We start from the raw sequence: 6,084 nt of genomic DNA on the forward strand, positions 1-6,084 counted from the left end.
TGAACTTGCTAGGACATTGGAAAGGTTGTTTTTTTTACCAACATGATACTTGGCAAACTGCAAAATCTCATTACACAGATAGTTGGACATTTTGCTGCAAAACACAGTCCACAGGCCATACGGTGCATCTCCTTGGTGTGAATCTTAAGCCCCTCCCAGACCTGCTGAATCAGAGCCTGCATTTTAGCAGAATCCGCAGATGATCTGTTGCACTTTGATTGAGAAGTATTAGTTCCAGGTGTAAGTAGGGCAATAGCATTTGTGCAGCCAATACAGTTACAAAAATGTAGATGTGCTGCTGTCATAAGACTGGAGAAAGGAGAAGAAAATGGCTGCAAGGCTTACTTTAAAAAAAAAAAAAAAGGTATGGCCTCACTTATAATCACCTGCATCATCACAGAAGGTTTAAAATGCAGGTGGGGGCGCCTGGGTGGCTTAGTCGGTTAAGCGTCCGACTTTTGCTTAGGTCATGATCTCGCAGTTCGTGGGTTCGAGCCCCGCGTCGGGCTCTGTGCTGACTGCCAGCTCAGAGCCTGGAGCCTGTTTCAGTCTGTGACTCCCTCTCTCTCTGACCCTCCCCTGCTCACGCTGTCTCTCTCTCTCTCTCTCTCAAAAATAAATAAAACATTAAAAAAATTAAAAAAAAATGCAGGTATCAGGAAATAAGGATTTACCTCAAGGTAATATGTTATGTCCTTGCTTTGGTAGGAAAGAGAGGAGACCTGAAGGGTGTGGGAAGAGACTGGAAATGAGGTGGGTTTTGCTTGTTTTGTTGAATGTTGCCTTCTTTTACCTCTGATTGTGTGAGGGCGAACACAAACCGGAAAGGTTTCTTTCTGTCTGGGCCAGCTGCTCACAGATGCGTGCATGTGTGCACATGTGTGTGTGTAGACATCATCATGTAGTTTGGAGAATTAATTAGTCACACTGCACATAATGTAGGAAGTTCATGAGCTTTTTTATTCTCTAAAAGGACAGCCAACTTTCTTTTAAAGACATTTCCTTCCTTGAGGATGCATTCATCAGGGGGCCATTTTACTCATCAATTTTGAAAAACATGGAAGCTATATTTAATTAAGTGTATTTGGTGACCAAGGAGTGAATTGTTCAAAATGGAAGAGAGTGGGCTCCTTTGGCATTGCCAGCTGATGATTGCCAAGGGAAAGGGTCAGAAGAACTGGAGGTGAAATATTTGAGGTGAAATGTTATCCTGGGAATTTGGCTTACCATTCTACAGAACTAAATATCCTATTTCCTTTAGCCTATATGCCCCCCACCTATTTTTGTTCATTTTCTTCATTCACCTCTTTGTCTTCTTGAAGCACACCATTTGGAATAATTGAAGGTAAAATACTTGAGGCCTTATATATTCTTCTGACTCTTCTATCTTTACTAGTGGTTGATAGTTTGGCTGGCTAGAGAATTCTATGTTAGAAATTGTCTCTCAGAATTTTGAAGGTTAGAAACCATTTCCTTCATTGGACTTCTGGCTTTCAGAGATGCCACTGAGAAGTCAGATACCATTTGATTTCTAATCCTTGCTTCTATCAAAGTATACTTTGTGTACACCTTACGTAGTTGTCATAGTGGCCCCCAAAGAATCATATTTCACTTTATCTATAATATTGGATAATCTCCTTCCACTTTGACCAAGGGCCCAGCCACATGACCTACTTTGGTCAAAATGACAATAGCAAACACTAGGCAAGTAAATGTTTGAAAAGTGCATTGAGCTGGTCCTCTCTTGCTACTGAGAATCCTCTCATCACCCTTGTGAACAAATCCAGACTACTTTCCTGGAAGACAAGAGACCACCTTTCCAGGAAGTCCCAGACATGTGAGTGAGGCAGTCTAAGGCCATGCATCCGGTTCAGACCAGAATAATTACCCAACCAACCCACAAATTATTATTAAGTCACTAAGTTTGAGTGGTTCGCTGATTATCGAAAGAGAGCTAATACACCTTCCTTCCATTTTCCAGATCATTTTAGAAGCTTTTAGAATCTTCTCTTTATCCTTACTGTTTGGAAATGTCAGTGATGTGCCTTGATGTGGACTCCATGGTCTCTTTCACTCTGGAAACTCATATTTTTAAATTCTGAAGACATTTCTTATATTGTTAAAATGATAACTTCTTCCTCTCATTTTCTTTTTCTTGAATTTCTATTTTTTGGATATTGGACCTAATGAATTGAGCTGCCTCTCTCTCTCTTTCTCTCTCTCTTTCTCTTTAATCTCTACTTTATGTCTGTTTGTCTTTATTTCTTATACTTTGGGGGACATTGCTTCAATTATTGATTTTTTTTCTTTTAACACTTTATTTTTTAATAGCTTATTGTCACGTTGGTTTCCATATAACACCCAGTGCTCATCCCCACAATTATTGATTTTTTAAATTTATAATAATATATTTACAATTTCCCAGAATTTTTTTTCTCTGAATGTAATTTTTATAACAGTTTGCTATTTCTTTCCATGGATGCAGTATCTTCTTACCTCTCTGTGGATATTAGAAGGAGATCTGGTTAAGTGTTTTTCTATTCATCCAGTTTTATTTTTATTTAACTATTTTGATCTCTGTCTTTTGGGTTAGAGGCTCTCCTCAAATGCTCTGTGACTTTTAACTATTCATAATTAAACGTAAAGCACCACAACTTGTTGGAAATCATGGATATGGGGCAGAGTTTATGAACTGGTGGCTCTTAGAGTAACTACGTAGCAGTCTGTTCCTTTTGTCAGAGGGCTGAAAAAATGTTAATATCTGTGGGGCTTCTCTCTTGAGTCAGGCAGTTTCCCTACAAAAAATTCCCTAATGTCCGACTTGGAGCTGTTGGGCTGGGGTCAATCTAGCTCCCAGCATTCAGGGAACAAAGCAGGCAGAGGGTTTGCAGGAGGTCATCATTCCAGAGGCCAGCTTTCACTTAGTCCTCGCTGTCACTAGGGTGTTTTACCCTTACCCTTCTCGCTAGTGTTCTGTACTCAGCACACAACTTCCCGTGCCTCTCCAGGGGGTAAGGGTCTCCTCTTCTCCCTTTCTCGTACTTGCCTGCTTCCCCAAGCTTCCCCAGATTCTGCCACAGGAATTCATCGCCTTGCCTCTTGGCCTTTCCTCCTCCAGTTACTGACCTTTTGGCTTCATTCTATCTGCTTAATTAGTTTATTAGCATCCATAATTTTGTTGCCAGTTCTTGCTGGCTATTTTCTTTTCCTTCAGTCTCTTTGTTCCTATGGGTCTATACCTTGACAAAATTTTTTAAAAATTCTCCTATTAGTGACATATTGGTAAGGAGTAGATATATGCAGTGTGTCATGCATGTTTAATGGAAACCTGCAGTCAGCTCCTCTTATGAAAGGTGAACACAACTGTAAAACCCTGTTAGCAAAACTGGACATAGATTATTATGCTGATGATCAGAGTCAATGCATCTATCCTGCTCAGTTATTATTTTATAAAAGATAAATCTGCTATCTGAAGGCAACCACCCACCCAAGTTCTTTTATTGTCAAGCACATTGCCTAGGATTTGTCAAAATATATATATATTTACTGTGCTTTTTGTCCTTTCCACATGATCTGAAGGAAAAAATGGAGCAACAACAGATGAAACACCAAGCTGTTTGCTTGTTTAAATGTGGAATTCTGCCATGGTAGATGCGAACCTGGGTCAGCACTGTTTACAGAAGAGCACATGGTGTTTTGTCTCAATGAGCAGGAAAATGTTTTGTGATAAAATGTGGTAAAAGCTTGTAGTTTTTTCCAACTAAGCAGTAAAAGGAATTACACAATGTAAAATGACAAATAAAAAGTTCTATGAGTCATCTTTAACGTGGGGAAAATGTGCAGCTGGGACAGAAACCGTGTTTTTCCTGCACGTTAAAAATAAAATTGAAATAGAAATCAATAACAGTGTTTCCTAGAAGCTCCCCAAAACTGTAAGACTTGATAGGGTTTAACATAGTTCATGCTTTTTATTGAAATGGCGGGGACAATAATGTAAAAATTGTTTATTTTATTTTTTAAAGTCATGTTTATTAATATATAACTTACAGTAAAATTTCACTCTCTTTAGTAAATGTTCTATGAGTTTTGACAGAAACACTCAGTCCTGTAAAACTCTCCCATAATTCTCTTCTGCTAGCCGCAAACTGAGTCCCTGGCAACCACTGATTTGTTTTCTGTTTCTATAATTCTGCCTTTTCCAGAATGTCACATAAATGGAATCACACAGCACACAAAATTTTGACTCTGACTTAAACATTTGTAAACAGGATTTATGTGAATATAAGTTTTCATTTCTCTGGGATAAATACCCAGGAGTGCAATTGCTGGGTTAAATGATAGTTGCATATGTAGGTTTTAAGGAAACCACCAAACTGTTTTCCAGAGAGGCTGTACCGTTTTACATTCCCACTGGCTATGTGGGAGTGGTCCAGCTTTGATTTTGTGTGTGTGTGTGTGTGTGTGTGTGAATTTCAGTGTTTAAACTGCTGAAATGTACTAGAAGATGCACTGGAGAGATTCACTAGGTTTCACACGTATGTGCCTTTAAGAATGTTTTATTTCTGGAAGTGTTATGACTAATGACACTCCAACACAAACTAAGTCACCCACAAAAGGGAAAGCAAAAATCATGCTGGCCTACTCTTTTCCCCCAGAAACTTTAAACACCAGAAAACAATGGAGTAACAATGTTTACAAAGTCTTCAGCTTTAAAGGAAACTTTTAAGTACCCATATTTCTATAGTGTTCTGTCATCTCTTCAGTTTTAATGCAGTGTTAAATCACACACACACACATACACACAAGATGATTAGGTGTTCAGTATACCCTTCCAGATTAACTCTGTAAGCTGCAGAAAATTGATAAAGAAAATTACTCTAGTGTGTAGAAACAGAAGTGCATTGTGCATGCCCAGAAGATGCAATAGACTACCATTCTGTGGATATCAACAGCTTTACATCTGTGTGTAAATACATTTCAACATCTCTGATTGCCTTGTGCACTTTAAATTCTTCTTTGAAGTGGTTTTAACAACTTACTGATTCTCTCATTAATTACTGAATTAAAATCTTTGTCATGTGCTCACTTCACATTTATATGAACACCATAATTTTACCTTTCTTAAAAATGATACTTTAACATTCATTTCAAGTGGCATGTTATGTTTTCCTGCTAGGAAATTGCCTAAAATATGTGTCCCTGTTTAAACACCCGGTAGGCAGTCGCTGAGCTCATGAGCTCATATTCTGCCCTCCTAAGTGCATTTATAGAACCTGTGGACATGAGTTTGCATGCTCCAGGGACTATTACATGCATGTTCACACTCACCTGTATTGTTGAGGTTTTTGGAAAAAATGCCTGGAGATGAGTTTGTACCTTAGGAAACCATTCTTTTTCTTTCTTTCTTTTCTTTTTTTTTTTTTTTTAATTAATTAATTTATTTTGAGAGTGTTTATGTGTGAAGAGGGTAGGGGCAGAGAGAGAGGGAGAGAGACAATCACAAGCAGGCTCCATGTGGGACTATGCCTCACAGATGGTGAGATCAGGCCCTGAGTGGAAACCGAGAGTCTGACACTGTTAAGGGACTGAGCCACCCAGGTGCCCCAGGAGATCATTCTTATGGGCCTACCTACCTCCTCAGCCATCTGCTCTCCTCTTTCCTGCCTGGCCCACAAGTCTGGGCAGTGGGCTGCTGAGCAGCCCTGTGGAGCAACTTGGGCTCCAGGGCAATTAGACGTGAGGACCCTGGAATCTAGACTTAAGGAGTGGTGTGGGTAGGTTTGTCCTCTGCAATATGTCCCTCAAGACTAACTCAGTAATTGCTTAACAAAGGGGAGAGGGGTGAGAACCTGCAAAAGCAGGCAGGACATTTCTTAGCCTTTGGACCCTCACTGTCCAACATGGTGGCAGTCACTACCTATGGGCCAACTGAATGCTAGAAATGTGGCTTCTGTGACTGAAGAATGGAATGTTTAACTTCATTTGACTTTATTGTAAATTTAAATTTGAAAACTGGTTATTCCTTTTGAAATACTTAGTATGATTGGAACAGTTTGAGTATGCAAATCTACTTTTTAACCATAC

This window comes from Hyaena hyaena, unplaced genomic scaffold, assembly GCF_003009895.1.
Source record: "Hyaena hyaena isolate Hyena2069 unplaced genomic scaffold, ASM300989v1 scaffold_643, whole genome shotgun sequence".
NCBI classification, from domain to species: Eukaryota; Metazoa; Chordata; class Mammalia; order Carnivora; family Hyaenidae; genus Hyaena; species Hyaena hyaena.